Source organism: Vidua chalybeata, chromosome 26, assembly GCF_026979565.1.
Source record: "Vidua chalybeata isolate OUT-0048 chromosome 26, bVidCha1 merged haplotype, whole genome shotgun sequence".
Lineage (NCBI taxonomy): Eukaryota > Metazoa > Chordata > Aves > Passeriformes > Viduidae > Vidua > Vidua chalybeata.
Window position 1 is genome coordinate 4122310 of NC_071555.1, and position 22663 is coordinate 4144972.

At 47.7% G+C, this 22663-nt stretch overlaps 5 pseudogenes; 2 read left to right on the top strand and 3 right to left on the bottom strand.

The window, feature by feature from the left end:
* Positions 1-679: 679 nt before the first annotated feature.
* On the bottom strand, positions 680-2577 carry LOC128800036 (feather keratin Cos2-2-like; annotated as a pseudogene).
* A 1146-nt stretch (positions 2578-3723) lies between these two features.
* LOC128800037 (feather keratin Cos2-2-like) lies at positions 3724-5916 on the bottom strand (annotated as a pseudogene).
* Positions 5917-10136: 4220 nt separating this feature from the next.
* LOC128800038 (feather keratin Cos2-2-like) lies at positions 10137-12815 on the bottom strand (annotated as a pseudogene).
* A 618-nt stretch (positions 12816-13433) lies between these two features.
* On the top strand, positions 13434-14536 carry LOC128800039 (feather keratin Cos2-2-like; annotated as a pseudogene).
* A 5638-nt stretch (positions 14537-20174) lies between these two features.
* Positions 20175-20951, top strand: LOC128800332 (feather keratin Cos2-2-like; annotated as a pseudogene).
* The last annotated feature ends 1712 nt before the right edge of the window (positions 20952-22663 follow it).

Consider the following 22663-nt stretch of genomic DNA (forward strand, 5'->3'; position numbering starts at 1 on the left):
TCAACTCAAGGGAACCTAAATAACATTTAATTTCATTTTCAAATCCACAGCAACCCCACAAATGAGGCATTGACTGCATCCAACAAACCAAGAGGCTCAATGTCCTCAGCAGCCTTCCTTGAATATTTCCAGGAATGAGGAATCTACAATTTCTCAAGGCAACTTGTTCCAGTGCCTCATCACCCTCACTGTCAGGGATGTCTTTGTCAGTCCGAAGGGAAAGGGCACAAGGAAAATCCATAGCGGTGAGTCCCAATCCCTGCTTTTCCAGTGTACTCCTGAGGAGACTGCAAGAGTTGTCACAGAATGAAGGAGAAATCTGAGGCCAAGGTCTCAATGCAAAAAACTTTATTGAGCCTAAAGAAGAAAAACGGGTAGGTAAGGGAAAGCACCAGGAGCAGCCACAAAGATGCAAGGTGGGGGCGTCCAGAGGCCTGGCCAGCAGATAGAGGGGGGGAAGGGGTTGGGGAAGACGGTACCATGAGGCTGGTAATGGGTGGTGGTGAAAGGAAGGGAAGGGAAGAGAAGGGAAAGGAAAGGAAAGGAAGGGAGGAGAGAAGAGAATATGGAATTAATAGCAAAAAAGTCTAAATTTAATGTCCCAAAATTCTGTCTTCATTCTAGCAGCATGTTCTGAGGTCTTGGAGGCTATTGCCTGAGGACATTGGCGGCAGCATCTCTAGCAGGGACGACAACATCTGCTGCCACCATAGCAGTTGGTGATGCAGGAGATGTCAAAGCCCCCGGAGCTGATGGGCACTCCGCCACAGCTGAGGATGTTGCCAACAGCAGCGGAGGTGGAGGATCCCACGGCGGTGTTCTGTGGGAAGGAGCTGAGGATGGGGCCGGGCAGGGTCACCAGCACAGCAGGCGGCTCAATGACAACGTGGGAGCTCTGGCACTGCCTGACACAGCACTCATTGCAGCTGCTGGCCAGCGGGCAGGGGCCGCAGGGCTGGCAGCAAGGGTCGCAGGGCTGGCAGCAGGACATGGCTCAGGGTCACAGGTGCACCTGGCACAGAGGGCAGGGAGAAGCACAAAGTGAGGACACATGAGAAGCAGCACTGCAACCAAACACCCTGCAGCCCAGGCACCTCATGGCCCACACTGCAGTGCCCAGCTCAAAGCCCAGGAGCCACCTCAGCCAAGTCCCAGCCTCTCTCTATCTGCACAAGACCTTCTCTCCCCTGCCCTCTCCCAGCAGAAGCGACTCCCAGCTCTGGGCTATGACAGCCCCTCTCAGCTGAGACCTCCAGCCCGGCAAGAGCTGCTCTTGAAGCAGCAGCAGCAGGAGGAGAAGAGGTTTCCCACTCACCTGGTTCCTGAGGAGTAGGAGATGAGAGAAGTGGATGAGAGAGCAGAGACTTGGGCTGCCTTTTATAGCAGTCCTGGCCTGCCTCAGGCCCAGAGGCACCTTAGTGGAAGTCATAATTTTCTGACCAGCTCATGTCAAATGTGCACCATCCCAGCTAATGGTAGGGGCTGTGTCCTGGTTTCCTGCATTGCTGCTTTTTCATTTCCTGTCTAATTCCATCTGAATTCCTATCTGAAGACTTCTGTAAGTGCTGGGATGAGAGGCCCAAACATTTCCAGGATATAGACATATCAGCTCAGGCAGAAGGCTCAGATGGTGGCATTCCATGTGGTCAGTTGATGTGAACCTGTGTCAGAAGCCCTGTGTGAGTTTTTGTACTGGAATTGCCAGGAATGTACACTGCTCTCATTCCTGCATGCTCAGGACTGCCATGTGAGGGGACATTAAGCATTCTTTTCTTTTTTTCTCCCTGAATCTCCCTGACAGTCAGTCATTGCTGCACTGAAAATTTTCTTACATACTCTTTCTTTACATTATTTAGATTCATGATCATAGGGAATATACATATTGAAACATTCCTGCGCGTTGTTATACATGTTCCGGGAATTCTTTAGCTTTTTTCAACCCTCGACCCATCATGCAATAGTGTAGATTTGATTTCTGGCAGTCGTGGATGTCATTTCCTCACAATGTATATGCCATTTTCTTACAACATGTATGCCTTTACCCCACAATGATAAACAAGGAATTATCGATCGCCGTAGGGTCAGTGGCAGGAGTCTTTTTCACATACTTTCTTTCAATTTTATTTATGTGGTTCCTTCAATGTTATCTAATCATAGACAGTTTTAGCTATTTCCACAAACTTATCTGAGCTTCCTCATGATTGTCAGCTAGCTACAAAGATAAAAACATTCTGCAGAAGTTCATATTACATAGTCTGTATTTTATATTTTATGAAAGCCAAAACTACAATATATTTATCAAACTAATATATATAAACTACAGATGGCCAGAGCATTGGCCGCAAAAGCAGACAAATTACACTATATCCAAAACCAGTTAAAAATGACTACAAATTGTACGGCATCAAAAATGTTGTGATTAATAATAATCTGCAAAAGCTAATACATAACAGCAAAAGCCAACAACTATCCAGTTTATTTATAACACACTTAATTCTCCAAGACTACATTGTTCCATTAATTTGGTAAGAGTAAAATGCTGTTCTGTTCTACTGTTCTTACCAGGCATTCAAACATTTGGCCTTGATTTCAGGGCCTCATGGCCTCAGGGAACAGAGGGGAACTCCAGCATCAGCTGGCATCACCACACAGGGAAACCACCCACTGTCTCTCCTCTTGAAAGGTTTTCATTAAAAGCAAGCTTCCTGGCAAAATGATTTGGCCTTTGGCAGATGCAGCCTTTCCTCTGCAGAAGCTGCACCTCCCTACTCTGACTCCTGCCAAGTTCAGCTGCTTGCTATCAGTGTTTCCAGGTAACCTGCAGCCTTCCTTTCCCCAGAGGCTTACATTCCTAGAAAGGCCACTATCTACATCTGAACCCAGTCCCTAAGCCACTTCCTTCACTCCTTTTGACCTTGAGCATTTAAGAATCCTGAGCATTTCCCTCTCCTTAATGAAGGAAAGGTGCCACCCCACAGTCTGCTCAACTTGATTGGCAGATACCGATCCCATCTTCTGCATCACCTCAGCCCTGCATGTCTGGACAGCAGCTGGGTCCTGCCAGGTGCTGAAGGACTCTGTGATGTACCTGTCTCGTCTGCCTTTGACCACATCTGCTGCTCATGGACCTTAGACTGGGTAATGCAGGGGAGGAGAAGGAAGAGATGAGGTTGCGGGCTGGTCCCAGACATTGCTGTTTCCCTTCCTCATTCATGCCACCCTTTGGAGCTATCTTTCCCCTGTTTGCCATTGGCAGTGGAGTAGCCAGGGATGTTCGTCATCAACTCCAATGGAAAAGGCAAAAAGGCAAATCCACTACAGGGACTCCCACGCTCTGCCCCTCACCCCTTTACTCTGAGCAGACTGGAAGAGTTTCCATGGGGAAAAAAGGAAGATATGGAGGCCAAGGCTTGGATGCAAAACAACTTTATTGAGTGTAAAGTGGAAAAGGAGGTGGCTCACAGAGGCCAAAAGGAGCAGCCACTAAGATGCAGCAGAGCTTGTGCAGGGTGTGCATCTGCCTGCCCTGCAGAGGGAGGGAGGGAGGGCAACATCTCCACACTAGACTGGCCTTGGAAGACACAGAGAGTGAATGAAAGAGAGGGGAAAGTAGAAGAAGGAAAGAGAAGCCTGCAGCTCTAAATACAACGTCCCAAAGCTTTATCTGTGCCCAGAATCGGGTTCAGAGGTCAGGAGAGGTGCCCAAGGATGCTGCCAGGATATTTAGCAGGGACGGCATCTGCTGCCACCATAGCAGTTGGTGATGCAGGAGATGTCAAAGCCCCCGGAGCTGATGGGCACTCCGCCACAGCTGAGGATGTTGCCAACAGCAGCGGAGGTGGAGGATCCCACGGCGGTGTTCTGTGGGAAGGAGCTGAGGATGGGGCCGGGCAGGGTCACCAGCACAGCAGGCGGCTCAATGACAACGTGGGAGCTCTGGCACTGCCTGACACAGCACTCATTGCAGCTGCTGGCCAGCGGGCAGGGGCCGCAGGGCTGGCAGCAAGGGTCGCAGGGCTGGCAGCAGGACATGGCTCGGGGTCACAGGTGCACCTGGCACAGAGGGCAGGGAGAAGCACAAAGTGAGGACACATGAGAAGCAGCACTGCGCCCAAACGCCCTGCAGCCCAGGCACCTCCTGGCCCACACTGCAGTGCCCAGCTCAAAGCCCAGGAGCCACCTCAGCCAAGTCCCAGCCTCTCTCTATCTGCACAAGACCTTCTCTCCCCTGCCCTCTCCCAGCAGAAGCAGCTCCCAGCCCTGGGCTATGACAGCCCCTCTCAGCTGAGACCTCCAGCCAGGCAAGAGCTGCTCTTGAAGCAGCAGCAGGAGTAGAGGATTCCCACTCACCGGGTTCCTGAGGAGAAGGAGGTGAGAGAAGTGGATGAGAGAGCAGAGACTTGGGCTGCCTTTTATAGCAGTCCTGGCCTGCCTCAGGCCCAGAGGCACCTTAGTGGAAGCAGTAATTTTCTGACCAGCTCATGTCAAATGGGCACCATCCCAGCTAATGGTAGGGGCTGTGTCCTGGTTTCCTGCATTGCTGCTTTTTCATTTCCTTTCTAATTCCATCTGAATTCCTATCTGAAGACTTCTGTAAGTGCTGGGATGAGAGGCCCAAACATTTCCAGGATATAGACATATCAGCTCAGGCAGAAGGCTCAGATGGTGGCATTCCATGTGGTCAGTTGATGTGAACCTGTGTCAGAAGCCCTGTGTGAGTTTTTGTACTGGAATTGCCAGGAATGTACACTGCTCTCATTCCTGCATGCACAGGACTGCCATGTGAGGGGACATTAAGCATTCTTTTCTTTTTTTCTCCCTGACTCTGACATTCAGTCATTGCTGCTCTGACCCCATTGCTGCACAAACGTTGCTCTTAGGAAAATTCATTTGGTCTCATTTGCCTCATACTCTTACTGTGGCATTTCTGTTGGTCATCTGTGGACACCAGCAGTGTGTCTGCGACCTGGTCTTTCCCTGGTATACCTGAGTCCTCTCCCACCAGAGTTGCTCCCAACATGTCCTCAGCAGAGTTCTGAGTTCCTAGTATTTGTATGGCCTTCTGTGAATACATAGAGTTTGCTTGGCTCCATGCAGCCATGCATGAGCACACATGAGCACACAGTCTCTGTGTGTGTGTATGCATTTGTGTGTGTGTGAACCTCATCATGAGGGCACATGAGGATTCCCTCTGTCAGCCCTGCCCATGGTGTGTCCTTCAGCACCACAGAGTAGCTGGGTATCTTTGCCAGAAGAAGCCAATCTACAACTGAATGATGCTGGCAGAGAAGTACCCACAGAACTGAAATGCAGCCTCTGCCTCTATCAACCTCCATTTCTTGTTATATGTTCAGGGAAAATAGTCCAAGAATGTCTTCCCACCTCTGCAGATTTTCATTCCTTAATTGGAAATTGAAGATGGAGATAATGGCATTGTCTCCATTTGAAAGACAGATGTCTGCCAAGAAAGGCAGGAACCTCCCTTGGAATGGAAAATATGGCCCCCTTCCCTCCAAATTATTGTAACTTTGTAATTAAAGGGCTTTCAGGCAAAGATAGGGAAAAGGAGTAACAGTTCTTTACCAGTATGTATGTATCTAACACGGCAAACAAACAAACAACAACGGCAGCAACAACAAACAAGAACCCAGAAAACCCAATAAACAATCTCTTCCTGCTCTCCAAGCAATTTCCCCTTTGGTGCAGTTCCGGTCACAGCCAGCAGGGGCGCTGCTGGCTCACGGCCGGGCAGGGTGGGTGCGATGATTCCCCCGGGGTTGCAGGGGGCGCTGTGGCGCGGTTCGGCTGCCTCTCCCTCACACGGTAATGGTGGATGGGACGGATGGCGAAATGGGCTGCAGCAGGAACCACGCAACTGTGGCTGGAACGGCAGGGCGGGCTCACCCTGGGCAGCATGTTGGTAATGGCAGCACAGCCAGCAGAGATGGAGAAGGGGCTGTCTTTACAAACCCACAGGAGCAGCCGGTCCTGGTTTCCCTCTGGATGGCAAAAGGAGATGTAGCAGGAACATCAGAAGCAACAAGCTGGAACAGCAGGGACGAGCAGACCCTGGAGCAGCAAACAAAATATATCAGAGGCTCTGCACTGTAGCAGGAGCTTCGAGGTGTCCCGGTGGGCAGGGCATGTGGGCTTATAGTTCAGGGAAGAACCCAGAGCTGTGGCAGAGATGTGGTGGAGCTGGGCCAGGGCAGCCAGGCTCCTGAACACAGCAGAGAGGCTCTCTTGAAAAGGAAAGGGGCTCGTGGATCCTGGGCTTCCCCTGAGGCACCCAAGCAGATGGTGAAGGGTTGCCTGTTTGATGAGGTAGGGTGTTAATAAGGTCCCAGTGCAGTGGCCACTCTTAAAGCAGAGCTCCACTCACCGTAGGAGAAGGCAGCAGGAAGCAGAACCCCACAGTGTTGGTGAGTTCTTCCCACAGCGTACACAGTCTCCTTCTCCTCCAAACGTAAGGGAGCAAGATACAGGAGCTACGCCCAGCCCCCTTTTTTTTCCCAGACCCAATTCTTAAGGTATCTCTGTCCCTCTGAAGGAAACCCTCAGATAAGAGAGTAGCCAGCTGCACCCTTTCTGGGGCAACTTTGTTTGTCTCTTGTGAAAAATGTGTATTCTATTATTGGCTTTTCACAAATATTAAAATGAATATTATATGTGTTATGTTAGAAAGTTATGCTGTATTAATTCTCTTAAGTAGTGTGTTAAATATAGCTTTAAGTTATAGCATAGTGTTAAAATAGAAACTATGCAATGTAAGATACTTTTTAACTAGCTCAAGCAAGAGATGAGATAATCAAGAAACTCTTTGCACAGAGATAACAGCGACAGGGCACATAAAGAGTTACAGCCTCCTTATTGGAAAAGGCAAACATCCTTCCACCTTCTCTCTGTCTTTATGCAACCACCAGGATTAAGAGGAAGAAGTTCACAAAAACCAGAAAAATTCTTAATTTGCAAAAAAATTATGCATCACGTATGAGATATATGAATATGCAACAGGCTGTTGCTTTTAAGCGTTATTCCTTTGTTCACAAGGCATGATTTGGCAGCTTAATGCCCAAAAACATCCAGACATCCCTAATTCTTTGCTTTTTATTGTCTCGTAGTGTCCTAATCCCAATTGTCCAAATTTTTATTACTCTAATTTTATTACTATTTTTTGACTATTTTGTTACTTTTAAAATTTTAAAAAACAAGTGATTACCATTTTTCACATCTCTCTTAAGTACCTGGTTGTTATTGTCTCTTAGCAACAACATGAGAGAAAATTCCCTAAAAGAAAGAAAACAAAAGGAAGAACTCTAACCTCCAACAGGCTAGAAGCTCTAAATACCATGTCCTAAAGCTCTGTCTTCTGGCCAGCATCATGTTCTGAGGTCTTGGAGGTTCTTGCCTCCAAGGACACGCCCAACATCTTTAGCACCCTTTCACCCTGGGTCTTCTGTGATTGAAAATAATTTCATGTCCCAATGGAGTGAAAAAGTAGAAATCCAGCAAGCACAGTTTGTGCAATCGTTGGGCAATATTTATACACATTTGGGAGTCTGATAAAGGTGTATTGCCTTCAATTCCAGTCAAGTCTGAATTGACATGTCATGTTCCCAGCATGGAATAAAAGCCCATTTCTTTTACATCCCCGGTTGCCATCCATGAGTGTGGGAGGCTTTCTGAATTTGAGTTTCCAGGTGTACAGAATTTAGCACAGCAGCAGTTAAAGATGCAGTGTTGGCATGATGCCAAAATCATTCCGATATAAATTTGTTCACACAGTGTTGACTACCAGGCATTCTTTATTGCAGTGCTGGGCACTCAGAGGATCCTTCTTCTAATCAAGTGCACCAAGAGTAGGGTAAACTCTTTCTTATTATACACACTGGTTACATATTCATTTTCTATCCCAGCTGAATTGATAGATATGCAAGACTTCATTTTACATAGTCACACCCCTTATTTCAAGTCCTTATTTGATCTTCTGGGGTCTTTTCATCATTGTGGTCATCAATGCCTGGTGTCCAAAAAATTTTAGGGGGCTGTTCCTTGACCTCAGCTTTTGAGTAATGCACAATACCATTGTTTTGTATGACTTCTGTTTTGTCAGCCTTATTGTGAGAAAAAAGGCTCACTACTTAAAATTTTTTAAACTTTAATAAAGGATAAAAGGGACAATATCAGTGCTGGGGGACCTGGCAAACTGCCAGAAGCACACTGTTAGCTTAAAACCATTTTCTTATATACTTCTCATTACATTACTTAGATGCATGATCATGAGGATTATACATTTTCAAACATTCCTGGGAGTTCTTTTACACGTTACGGGAATTCTTTAGCTTTTTTCAACCCTCGACCCATCATGCAATAGTGTAGATTTGATTTCTGGCAGTCGTGGATGTCATTTCCTCACAATGTATATGCCATTTTCTTACAACATGTATGCCTTTACCCCACAATGATAAACAAGGAATTATCGATCGCTGTAGGGTCAGTGGCAGGAGTCTTTTTCGCATCCTTTCTTTCAATTTTATTTATGTGGTTCCTTCAATGTTATCTAATCATAGACAGTTTTAGCTATTTCCACAAACTTATCTGAGCTTCCTCATGATTGTCAGCTAGCTACAAAGATAAAAACATTCTGCAGAAGTTCATATTACATAGTCTGTATTTTATATTTTATGAAAGCCAAAACTACAATATATTTATCAAACTAATATATATAAACTACAGATGGCCAGAGCATTGGCCGCAAAAGCAGACAAATTACACTATATCCAAAACCAGTTAAAAATGACTACAAATTGTACGGCATCAAAAATGTTGTGATTAATAATAATCTGCAAAAGCTAATACATAACAGCAAAAGCCAACAACTATCCAGTTTATTTATAACACACTTAATTCTCCAAGACTACATTGTTCCATTAATTTGGTAAGAGTAAAATGCTGTTCTGTTCTACTGTTCTTACCAGGCATTCAAACATTTGGCCTTGATTTCAGGGCCTCATGGCCTCAGGGAACAGAGGGGAACTCCAGCATCAGCTGGCATCACCACACAGGGAAACCACCCACTGTCTCTCCTCTTGAAAGGTTTTCATTAAAAGCAAGCTTCCTGGCAAAATGATTTGGCCTTTGGCAGATGCAGCCTTTCCTCTGCAGAAGCTGCACCTCCCTACTCTGACTCCTGCCAAGTTCAGCTGCTTGCTATCAGTGTTTCCAGGTAACCTGCAGCCTTCCTTTCCCCAGAGGCTTACATTCCTAGAAAGGCCACTATCTACATCTGAACCCAGTCCCTAAGCCACTTCCTTCACTCCTTTTGACCTTGAGCATTTAAGAATCCTGAGCATTTCCCTCTCCTTAATGAAGGAAAGGTGCCACCCCACAGTCTGCTCAACTTGATTGGCAGATACCGATCCCATCTTCTGCATCACCTCAGCCCTGCATGTCTGGACAGCAGCTGGGTCCTGCCAGGTGCTGAAGGACTCTGTGATGTACCTGTCTCGTCTGCCTTTGACCACATCTGCTGCTCATGGACCTTAGACTGGGTAATGCAGGGGAGGAGAAGGAAGAGATGAGGCTGTGGGCTGGTCCCAGACATTGCTGCTTCCCTTCCTCATTCATGCCACCCTTTGGAGCTATCTTTCCCCTGTTTGCCATTGGCCGTGGAGTAGCCAGGGATGTTCGTCATCAACTCCAATGGAAAAGGCAAAAAGGCAAATCCACTACAGGGACTCCCACGCTCTGCCCCTCACCCCTTTACTCTGAGCAGACTGGAAGAGTTTCCATGGGGAAAAAAGGAAGATATGGAGGCCAAGGCTTGGATGCAAAACAACTTTATTGAGTGTAAAGTGGAAAAGGAGGTGGCTCACAGAGGCCAAAAGGAGCAGCCACTAAGATGCAGCAGAGCTTGTGCAGGGTGTGCATCTGCCTGCCCTGCAGAGGGAGGGAGGGAGGGCAACATCTCCACACTAGACTGGCCTTGGAAGACACAGAGAGTGAATGAAAGAGAGGGGAAAGTAGAAGAAGGAAAGAGAAGCCTGCAGCTCTAAATACAACGTCCCAAAGCTTTATCTGTGCCCAGAATCGGGTTCAGAGGTCAGGAGAGGTGCCCAAGGATGCCGCCAGGATATTTAGCAGGGACGGCATCTGCTGCCACCATAGCAGTTGGTGATGCAGGAGAGGTCAAAGCCCCCAGAGCTGATGGGCACTCCGCCACAGCTGAGGATGTTGCCAACAGCAGCAGAGGTGGAGGATCCCACGGCGGTGTTCTGTGGGAAGGAGCTGAGGATGGGGCCGGGCAGGGTCACCAGCACAGCAGGCGGCTCAATGACAACGTGGGAGCTCTGGCACTGCCTGACACAGCACTCATTGCAGCTGTTGGCCAGCGGGCAGGGGCCGCAGGGCTGGCAGCAAGGGTCGCAGGGCTGGCAGCAGGACATGGCTCGGGGTCACAGGTGCACCTGGCACAGAGGGCAGGGAGAAGCACAAAGTGAGGACACATGAGAAGCAGCACTGCGCCCAAACGCCCTGCAGCCCAGGCACCTCCTGGCCCACACTGCAGTGTCCAGCTCTAAGCCCAGGAGCCACCTCAGCCAAGTCCCAACCTCTCTCTGTCTGCACAAGACCTTCTCTCCCCTGCCCTCTCCAAGCAGAAGCAGCTCCCAGCCCTGGGCTATGACAGCCCCTCTCAGCTGAGACCTCCAGCCAGGCAAGTGCTGCTCTTGAAGCAGCAGCAGGAGTAGAGGATTCCCACTCACCTGGTTCCTGAGGAGTAGGAGGTGAGAGAAGTGGATGAGAGAGCAGAGACTTGGGCTGCCTTTTATAGCAGTCCTGGCCTGCCTCAGGCCCAGAGGCACCTTAGTGGAAGTCATAATTTTGTGACCACCTCGTGTCAAATGTGCACCATCCCAGCTAATGGTAGGTTCTGTGCCCTGGTTTCCTGCATTTCTGCCTTTTCATTTCCTGGCACATGCCATATTCTTTCCTCCTTGAGGGGTTTTGTAATAGCAGGGAGGAAAAGCCCATATTTCCGAGACTTAAATATATCAGCACCTGCAGGTCAAGGGCTGTTGGCATTCCATATGGTCAGCTGATGTGAACCTGTGGCTTTGTCTTGTGGGTTTGTGTCAAAGTTGCTAGGAAATGGGCATCACATTTGTGCTTCTTGCCCAAGGGCTGCCATGTGAGGGGACATGCTGTGTCAGCAGAGACTCCAGGTGCTGACTTCTTCCTGTCCTCATATGAGCACACATATTTTTGAGTTGTTCCAGGCAGACCACTGAATTGAAGTCCCTGAATGGATCCTCTTATGCTGGAGTGTTGCTGGTGACTGGGATGGGACACAGGTTCCTCCACCCCAGACCAATGCCATATGCACTTGTACAGCTCATCTCCCTGGTGCTGAGTGAGGAAGTGGTTGCATCTCACAGCAAATGGGTGTTGACTTGAATGGACTGGGACTTGGGTTGTGCTCTTTTGTGAGATGTAGAACAGTCTCTCTTGTGTGGTACAGGGGAAGTCAAACATCTTTGGGTCAAACTCCTTTCATGTTCAAGGACCAGGACCTCCATACCCCCCCCCAAAATTGCATGTCTAGCAACTGTGTCTGGAAAGGTAAGAAGGTGTGATTTTTTTTTTTTTTTTAAGGCTAACTGCCAAAATTCTGCTGCTTTTTCATGATCAGTTCTGTTAAAGTTGATCTTTGCCCAAAAAATAACTGTTGTGTTCTGACTGCAAGCCCTTATTCTCTATCCTACTGTGCTGCTTAAACATGGAGGAAATAGAAGATAACCAGGGACGAGGAAGAACAATTGCATCACTGAAAAAGAGTTGGAGATGAAGTCATTTTAGTGGTTTTTTTGCACAGTCTTGCTTTGTTTTGTTTGTAAAGTGTACAATAATGTTCCCCAAATCAAGCCTTGTTTTTTCTGCTGCAAATTGGTAAGAAATCCCTCTGTCTTTATCTCAACCTACAATATTTTCTCCTTACTTTTTTTTCTGATAGAGAAATACCTCTTTCTCTCAGAGAAGCCAGATACTGCTCTTCGAGCACAGCCTTGGAGTGCCCTGTGCAGCCCCAGATGTTCATTGCACACATTTTCAGGGCTAAGGCATCTTGCAGAGAGCACATTCCCAACTCTCATCACACAGAGCACCTCTGGAAGAGGAAAGGTTATTCACATGGGCTGGCAAGATGACACAGACAAGCCACCACCTGTACCTGCCATGGTCCTGGAAAGAGAGCACCAATCAGAACAACCCTTGCTCTCTCACTGCAATTGCAATCCCATCCTGGAACAGTTCCATGGCAGAAGCTCTTTCCTCCACCATTTCCTCTTCCCTGAGGCAGTAATCCCTGCCCCTCACAGCAAGAGGAAATTTTCCCATCTCTGGGTGCATGGGGAAAATTGGAATGCCAGGGGAGAACTGAGGCCCCTTCCTGCAGAGCTCAGCCTTGCACCAAAGGGTGCAAGGTCCTCCTGCCTGGATGCCAACACAGGAGAATTCTACTTTGCGTCTCTCCCTCTATGGGTATTCTCAGTTCAGTCAGAGAGAAAAAGAGACATTTCTACCAGGCTGGGCCTGGGAGAGAGTTGGAAAAGAATGTAAATAATTCTCTCTCTTGTTCACATTGTTTATAGATAAGTTCTGCCACCGTGCATCATTCACTGTGCACCAATGGTGTGAGATGTTTTTACTTTAAGACCAATGAAATTAGTCTGCACGATGTTCTCTATAAACAGAGTGGTGCATTTGAAATAAGGGACTTTTCTTCTCACCTTCTGATCTTGGAGTTCTTCTGTTCCCATCCTGCCTCAACAGCAACATCCCTCTCTCCCACCTCTCCTGAAGTGTGGAGCTCATAGGGAACACCCTTTAGTGCTCAAACCTCAGAAATTTGGGACTACAAAGACAGTTGAGGTCTTCTGAAAGGCCTGTCTGGGAAACATACAGAGTGGACTGGCCAGAAGGGAAGGTCAGTGAGGGATAGATGGTTGGGAAAAGAAAAAAAATAGAGTTGAGTTGGGGAACATTTGTTTAAGACACTGACAATGAAAAAATAAAACAGGATATTGAGAAACAGCAGAAAAGAAAAGAAAAAAAAAAAAAAAAAAAAAAAAAAAAAACACGCAACCCCCTCTCCCCCAAAACAACCAAACAACCCTTGAATTAATTTCAGTGTCCTTGCCCATGGCAGGGGGGAGTTGGACTAGATGATCTTTAAGGTCCCTTCCCACCCTTAACATTCTATGATTCTATGATTCAGTTCATCCACACCTGTTTCTTAAAGATTCAACTTCCATCCTTCATTAATGAATTTGCTATTTCCTCCAGTCCTCCATGGCACTGTGAGGTGTGGAATGGGTGAGTTTTGGTCAGTGCACAACTGTTCTTTTCTGCCTCCTTACATTTTTCTCTGTTCCAAGATGAGCCCATCCTATATGCTGCAGTCCTTCAAGGTTGACATGCATGCCAATACAGGACAACTCTACTTTGCCACTTCAGCCTTGCCATATTTTTGAATTAACAATCCCATAGAAATTACACAGCTTTACATTACATGCGTGCATGGGATGCTACCAGCCCTGGACTTGAACATTCTGCCCATTTTTATGATCCCAGAAATTCTTGGCCCTCTCATCTCAGCACTTACAGAAGAATTCATATAGGAAAGCAAGTGGTATGTGCCAGGAAATGAAAAGGAGGCATTGTAGGAAACTAGGACACATCCGCCACCATTAGCTGGGATGGTGCACATTTGACATGAGCTGGTCAGAAAATTACTGCTTCCACTAAGGTGCCTCTGGGCCTGAGGCAGGCCAGGACTGCTATAAAAGGCAGCCCAAGTCTCTGCTCTCTCATCCACTTCACTCACCTCCTACTCCTCAGGAACCAGGTAAGTGGGAAACCTCTTCTCCTCCTTCTACTGCTGCTTCAAGAGCAGCTCTTGCCTGGCTGGAGGTCTCAGCTGAGAGGGGGTGTCATAGCCCAGGGCTGGGAGCTGCTTCTGCTGGGAGAGGGCAGGGGAGAGAAGGTCTTGTGCAGGCAGAGAGAGGCTGGGACTTGGCTGAGGCGGCTCCTGGGCTTTGAGCTGGGCAGTGCAGTGTGGGCCAGGAGGTGCCTGGGCTGCAGGGCGTTTGGATGCAGTGCTGCTTCTCATGTGTCCTCACTTTGTGCTTCTCCCTGCCCTCTGTGCCAGGTGCACCTGTGACCCTGAGCCATGTCCTGCTGCAAGCCCTGCGACCCTTGCTGCCAGCCCTGCGGCCCCTGCCCGCTGGCCAGCAGCTGCAATGAGTGCTGTGTCAGGCAGTGCCAGAGCTCCCACGTTGTCATTGAGCCGCCTGCTGTGCTGGTGACCCTGCCTGGCCCCATCCTCAGCTCCTTCCCACAGAACACCGCCGTGGGATCCTCCACCTCCGCTGCTGTTGGCAACATCCTCAGCTGTGGTGGAGTGCCCATCAGCTCTGGGGGCTTTGACCTCTCCTGCATCACCAACTGCTATGGTGGCAGCAGATGCCGTCCCTGCTAAATCTGCTAGCAACGTCCATGGGCACAGACCTCCAAGGCCTCAGAACCTAGTTCTGGGCAGAAGATAGAGCTTTGGGACATTGTATTTATATCTTCAAGCCATTATTCCCTTCTACTTTTCTTTCTCTGTTTGCTGTCCATGTCTCCCCAGACCAGTCTAGTGGGGACATATTGCCCCGCTGTCCTCTGCACACTCTGCAGTAGATGCACACTCTGCAGAAGCTCCACTGCATCTTAGTGGCTGCTACTGGTGCTGTGAGCCACCTCCTTTTCTTCTTTTGACTCAATAAAGTTGTTTTGCATCCAAACCTCGTCCTCCAAGTTCTCATTCTTTCTATGCCAACTCTTCCAGTCTGCTCAGGATAAAAGTTGGAGAAGCAGACGGTGGGAGTCCCTGCAGTGAATTTTACTTTGTGCCCTTTTGCCTTGGAACCGAGGAAAACGTACCTGGGCACTGCAGTCAATGGTCATCAGGAACAGCAAGGCTCCAAAGGGTAGCAGGAGTGGGTTTGTGTGTGAATTGATACGTCCAAGTCACCAAACCACAGCTGAAATGGAAAGAGTAGATTTATTTCATTACCTCATTAACTCAAGGGTCCCAAGGCACTGCCAGGCTGCAGAGACACATAAGAGAGGAACAGTGGCACCATTAGGGTCAGTCCAATCCTGGCGAGTCACTGACTGTCCCAATATCTCAAGGGGCCTCATGCACATACAGTTTATCACAATGCTGTGCTTTTATGACCTTTGAGTTTTTTGATCTCTCCCAGCAGGAGGCTCAAGACTGTCTGTGAGAGATGCCTCTTGTGAAAAATGCATGCTAAATTATTGGCTCTTCACAAATATTAAATTGAATACTACATGTGTTATGTTGGAAAGTTATATTGTATTGATTTCTTTGCAATATTACTGTACTAACCTCTTTTAAGTAGTGTGGTAGATATGGTTTTAAGTTATAACATAATGTTAAAATAGAAACCATGCGATGCAAGATATTTTTTTAACTAGCTCAAGAAACAGATGAGATAATCAAGAAGTTGTTCCCACAGAGATAACAGCAACAAGACACCTAAATGCCCAAAAAAAAGAGTTACTGCCTTCTTATCAGAAAAGACAAACATCCTTCCACCTCCTCTCCATCTTTAAGGAGCCACCAGGAATAAGGAGAAGAAGTTGACAAAAACCAGAGAACACCCTTTGTTTGAAAATAATTTATGCATCATGTATGAGATATATGAATATGCAACAGGCTTCAGCTTTTGAGGGTTAATCCTTTGTTAGCGTGAGTGCTTTCAGGACTACATTGCCCTAGAAGGCACCCAGACAGTCAGTATTTCTTTGCTTTTTATTGTCCTTTATTGTCTGAACTCCGATTGTCCAAATTCTTATTACTCTATTTTTATAACCATTTTATTACTAATAAACTTTTTAAAATTTTAAAACAAGTGATTGGCATTTTTCATACCTCTTAAGGTTCTGATAGCTTTTATATTATGTCTCAGAAGAGAGACAGGATAATCAGCAGTAAGTATGTGAAGTTTCCCACATGGATGTTCTCAGCCTCCCTACCTACAAGGTCACTTTGCGCAAATCTATCATCCTCCTCTCCAAGTCTTTCCGTTTCAACCTTTTCCTCCCAACAGCTGGGAAACGACAATGTGTGGAAACAGCAATGTGTGGAAACAGCCCACAACCTCATCCCTACCTTCTCCTCCCCTCCATTACCCAGTCTAGGGTCCACAGCCTGCACACAGCAGCACAGGCAGATGAGGCACACATCTCATAGGGGCTCTCAGCTCATGCAGTGCCCATCTGTGTCCTAAGATGAAGTGCTGAGATATTTCAGAAGTTAGAATTGGTATCAGCCATACTCAGGATATGCAGTGGTAAATGACTTTAGGTTGAGTTTGTGCAGAAGACTTAGGGCTTCACTATTAATTCACATTTCTGCCATGAACAGAATTACATCTGTCCATCAATGCCTTCCCAACTGAAGCCTTTAACCAAACCTGTGCCCAACGGGGACTGCAAGACAGACAAAGGAAGATGGACCGTGATGAAGACAGGGTCTGCCGTGGACCAACCACAGAGTCATTGAAGGGTTTAGGTTAGACAATCTTGTCTAACCGCTGCCATGGGCAGGGACACTGTCCACCAGACCAGGCTGTTCAAAGCCCCACTGCCACCAAAAACTGGGAAATAAACTCTCCAACCAATTTCCTGTGTCAGAAAGCTGACATTACTTTATTAGCAGAGCTGGATACATGGGGATGTTTCCTCTAAGCATGCCCACTGACCTAGCAGACCAGGCTGTATTCCAGAAACTAATACAAATTCATCACTTTTTTGAATACATGCGCATATGTTAATTATGTCCATGGACTTGATTGGATATGGTTCCAGATCTTCTGATGTATCTTTTCTTTTTGAGAGTATCCCAAATATGTGGTCAGGTCATAATGTACTTCTCTTATCATTCTTCACTCTGACAAACAATCCTTGTTCTCATGTTGGGGTTTAGGATTTTTCCTTTTGTTTCTCTCTCTCATGGGATTTTCTCCCATCTTTTGCCAAGAAACCATAACAACCAATACTTGCGATAGACAAGAGAAATTGCCATGGGAAGGGTGTGGCTGGCTACTCTTTCAACTGGGGAGTTTTTCTTGGAGAGGCAGAGATACTGCCAGGTTTCGGCTGGGTTAAAGGGAGCTGGGTACAGCTCCTAGCTCTCTTGCTCTCTCGGCATTCAGAGGAAAGCAGGCTGCGGTCACTGTGGGGTGAGTCCACCAGAACAGTGAGGCTCCCTCTCCTGCTGACTTCTCCTACCATGACTGAAGCTCTGCTTGTGGGGGCGGCTATTGCACTGGGTCCTTATTAACACTCCATCTCACTAGAGTGGGACCCTTTTCACCATCTGCTCACATGCCTCAGGAAAAACTTTGGGACCCCTGGGCCCTTTCCTTCTCCAGGAAAGCCTCTCCTGGCCCAGTTTAAGCTGCTGCTGCCGAGTTTCTGCTGCTTCTTGCTTGCTGCCCAGGGTGAGCCCACCTGGCGGCTGTTCCAGCTGCTGTTCCAAGGTTCCTGCTGTAGCCCATTTCACCATCCGGCCTATCCACCATTACCGTGTGAGGGAGACACGGCCGAGCCGCGCCACAGCGCCCCCTGCAGCCCCGGGGGAATCATCACACCTGCCCTGCCCGGCCGTGAGCCAGCAGCGCCCCTGCTGGCTGTGACCGGAACTGCACCAAAGGGGAAAGTGCCTGCGGCCGAGAGCGGCTGGGACTGGGTGTCCGGTTCTGTTTGCTGCTGCTGCTGTTTGTTTGCCTTGTTATACACACACATACTAGTAAAGAACTGTTATTCCTTTTTCCATATCTTTGCCTGAAAGCCACTTAATTTCAAAGTTAATATAATTTGGAGAGAAGGGGGTCATATTCTCCATTCCAAGGGAGGTTCCCACCTTCCTTGGCAGACTATGTTCCAAACCAAGACATCGCAAAACTAAGATACTGGTTAATACATATTAATCACTGATATAAGTAAATAAGGAAATATTAGCTGATACAAGACTTATCAGTCACAGATGTAGGGAGTTAACACAAGGTGACATTAATCTCTGGTATATATACTAGGCAAATACCTGCTGCTACAAAACTAAGCATTAACCATGAATATAGAGATCATACACTATGTGCTAAAGTCAAAAGAATTTTCTAGCATCTTCCCCCACAGATGTGAAGACTTCTTGAAGAAATAGAACTTGTTCAGTAACAAATTCCCCCTTTGAGACTTAATATAATTTCTTTAAAGTGTCATATGCAGTTATTTTATTGACCGAGTATGCACAGCAGTAAGCACTGAATTAAACCACAAGTGATTAAGGTCATGAGTACCACATCACATCATGATAAGCCAAAGAGATTGTTTTAACCATCCTAAGTTTCGAGTGTGTTGCCATGAAGCCAACCAAGAGAAATCTAGTTCTTCTGTCTCTGTAGCACTTGTGGCTGGTTTCTTTAGTTGTTTCTTTCTTTTCTACTAGTGAGGAGTTATTGGAAAGGTTGAACCAATGCATGCCTTTAAATTCTTCACATCCCTGATTATGTCCTAACACCTAGTCAATTGCTGCTCAATTTTCAAAGGCAGCTTCTCCAACTTTGTGTTTTTTGTACTTTCTGTACAAAAAAGTCATTTCTGTACTTAGGGCTGTTAATGCTTGTGAAGTGTAATTTATATATTTAACTAAAGCACACATGGTTCTCTTCATGGTGTGATAGTTCACAGCTACCCCAACTCCAGGTATTCAAAAGGCAGCAGCAATCAGTTCACTCTCACTATATAGGGCAACCTGGGAATCACAAGTTCTCCTCAGTCAAGTGATAAGCTGAACACTTTTCTCTTTTGTGCTTCACATACTCTTGGTGAAATAGTAGAGAAGTTAATCTACCAATGGCACAGGGTCCTCGAGAAATATTGGCCACAACATATGAGAAGGCCAGTCAGCCACACAGCAAAATCCATCCTATAGGTAACTTTGTGTGCTCCCAGGCATAAGAAATTTGCTCTGTGCTATTGCATTTTAAGGGAAATTGTAGCTGTGTTAGATGTTAATACTCAGAGGAGCAATTAAAAAATGTTACACATTGATTTTCTCTGCACAGCCTGATTGTGGCAGACACTGATCCCAACTTGTGAATCACCTCAAGCCCTGCATGTCTGGAACAGCAGCTGGGCCCTGCCAGTACTGAAGGATTATACAGATGTCATAAGGGTGTCATGTCTTTGACCACATGTGCTGCTCATGGACCAGGTAATGGAGAGAAGGAGAAGGAAGGGATGAGGCTGTGGGCTGTTACCCCCAAAATGAAGATTGTTTCTCATATTCACTGCTGCAACTCTTTGCATCCAGGGTCTCTCTGATGGCCATTGGCTGCAGAGGAGCCAGGGATGTCCTAATCAGCTACAAGGGAAAGGACACAAAGTAAAATCTGCTACAGGGACTCCTGCTCACAGCTTCTCCACCTTTTTCACTGAGCAGAATGAAAGTGTTGCCACAGAACGAAGGATTAAAAGGAGTCCCAGGTAGGGAGGCAAAATAATTTGGTGAGTCTAAGGAAGAAAAGGAGGTGGCTCACAAAAGGAACCAGGAGCAGACACTAAGATGCAGTGGAGCTCCTGCCTATACATCTGTCCATCTGCCTCTCAGGCTGAGGGCAACACATCCCCTCTAGACTGGCATGGAGAGACATAGACAGCAGGTGGAAAGAAGGAGATGAGTGGAAGAAGGAAACAACATGCCAAACCTGTGTCATATCCCCTCATGCTGCAGTTCTTGGGCATGTGACCAAGAAGAACAAGACCAGAGCCCCTTTCCTGACAATTGTGCAACAAACAAACTACTCAGAAATTACACAAGAGAACATCACCTGCCCACAAAGGATGCTGCTGGCACCTGATCAGAGACTTTTGCCTGCGCTGACGTCTTTCTGCCCCGGAAATTCTTAAGCTTATCCTGCCACCACTTACAGAAGTAGCCTTTCATATAGGAAAGCAAGCGAAATTACCAGGAAATGAAAAGGACACAGTGCAGGAAACCAGGACACAGCCCCTACCATTAGCTGGGATGGTGCCCATTTGACATGAGCTGGTCAGAAAATTATTTCATCCACAAAGGAGCCTCTGGGCCTGAGGCAGGCCAGGACTGCTATAAAAGGCAGCCCAAGTCTCTGCTCTCTCATCCTCTTCTCTCACCTCCTACTCCTCAGGAACCAGGTGAGTGGGAAACCTCTTCTCCTCCTCCTGCTGCTGCTTCAAGAGCAGCTCTTGCCGGGCTGGAGGTCTCAGCTGAGAGGGGGTGTCATAGCCCAGGGCTGGGAGCTGCTTCTGCTGGGAGAGGGCAGGGGAGAGAAGGTCTTGTGCAGGCAGAGAGAGGCTGGGACTTGGCTGAGGTGGCTCCTGGGCTTTGAGCTGGGCACTGCAGTGTGGGCCAGGAGGTGCCTGGGCTGCAGGGCGTTTGGGCGCAGTGCTACTTCTCGTGTGTCCTCACTTTGTGCTTCTCCCTGCCCTCTGTGCCAGGTGCACCTGTGACCCCGAGCCATGTCCTGCTGCAAGCCCTGCGACCCTTGCTGCCAGCCCTGCGGCCCCTGCCCGCTGGCCAACAGCTGCAATGAGTGCTGTGTCAGGCAGTGCCAGAGCTCCCACGTTGTCATTGAGCCGCCTGCTGTGCTGGTGACCCTGCCCGGGCCCATCCTCAGCTCCTTCCCACAGAACACCGCCGTGGGATCTTCTACCTCTGCTGCTGTTGGCAACATCCTCAGCTGTGGCGGAGTGCCCATCAGCTCCGGGGGCTTTGACCTCTCCTGCATCACCAACTGCTATGGTGGCAGCAGATGTCGTCCCTGCTAAAGCTGCTGGCAATGTCTTTCAGCAAGAACGTCCAAGACTTCAAAGCACAGTTTTGGGCAGGAGATAGAGCTTCAGAAAATCGTATTTACAGCTTTGGACCATCGCTTCCTTGTTCTACTCTCCTCTCCTTTTCTGTCCTTCTCTTCCCAAGGCTAATATGGACTTGTTGTCCTTCCTTCCTCTGCGGAGCAGTGCAAAGAACAGCACATGGGAGCTCCATCTTAGTGGCGGCTCCTGGTGCTCTCTGTGAGCCATCTCCTTTTCTTCTTTAAACTTATTAAAACTGTGTTGCATTCAAGCCTTGACCTCTGAGTCGTCTATTGTTCTGGGCCAACTCCTCCAGTCTGCTCAGGAAAAAAGTGGAGACATAAAATGCCTGGGGCTCGCTGCAGTGGATTTTACTTGGTGCCCTGTTCCCTTGGAGCTGGTGAAGAACATCCCTGGCTCCTCAGCAGCCAAAGGCCCACGATGGAGACTTTGGCTCCAAAGGAGTGGTGATGGGAAACAACAACAATTAGGGACAGCCCACAACTCATCTCTTCCTATCCTTCCTTCATTGCCTGGCCTCGGGTCTGTGGCCAGCACACCTGGCAACAAGGAGATGAGATCCAAACCTCACACGCTCCCTCAGCACTCGGCACAGCCCAGCGGCTGCCCAGACCCGCAGGGCTGAGGGAATTCACAAGTAAAGGATTGGTAACACACTCAGTCTGTGCACTGGAGTCTCCATCGCTGGGAACCCAACACCTCCAAAAGGATCTCATGTTTTCTTCTAGGTGTCCATCTTCCCTTTGCAAATGACTTGTGGCTTCACTCCTAATGCCAACATTTAGGAATGTTTTCCGCCCTACTTGAAAATTTCTGATTAATCCTTGGCCTTCAGCCCCAGGCAATGGTCCAAATATCATTCCCTGGGTAGCCAGGTTCTCTTGGGTGCAGAAAATGAACTCCTAACGGTATTGCTGGGCTCCAAATACCCTGGGCTTGGGTTCACAGGTCTCTGTGATGCACGTGACATTCCACACATGCTCCTCCTGCTGGCGTCTCCAGGCAGAGACAGAGCCTTTGTCCATCTCACGGGATGCTGACACACCTTGCTCTGTCCCAAAACCAAGGCTTCATCTGCTCCTCGTGAGACCTGCTGCCCAAGCACTGGTCTCAGTTGCCACAACCAAACCATCTCCAATTCTACTTTTCTGTGTGTGTGACCCACACCAGCAACCCCTCCACATGGCTCCATTACAAAAACCTTCTGCCCTCTCAAATAATCCTTATAGCCAAACTGGGGAGATAGAAGCTGGAGAAGTGGAGTTTAAGGTGGCTGAAAATTCCACTAGATGTCCAGGCTCAGAAGATTCTTACCAGAGGCAAATACTGCATCTCCCACACAAGCACTTTGAGCCACTAAATCTGCATTACCAGAATATCTTGAGTTTACCAGAAACAAAGGACAAAGGTTCAAACAAAAGAATACAGAAAGAAATGCACTGTCTTGAGAGCTGATTAAAATCTTCCTGTTTACCATCTCCAGTGCCAGTAAAAATAAACAAGGCAACAAAACTAAAAAGCTCCCTAATTAACCACATGGGAAGGATTTGTCTTCTAATTCTTAATGAGTAGTGAGAAACATTCCACACTTCATTTGGGGCAGGGCCACGTGATGCCTTTAGGGGGATCACACATTTTAAAGCCATTTCAGGCAACCCAGGCAGACAGAGCTCTG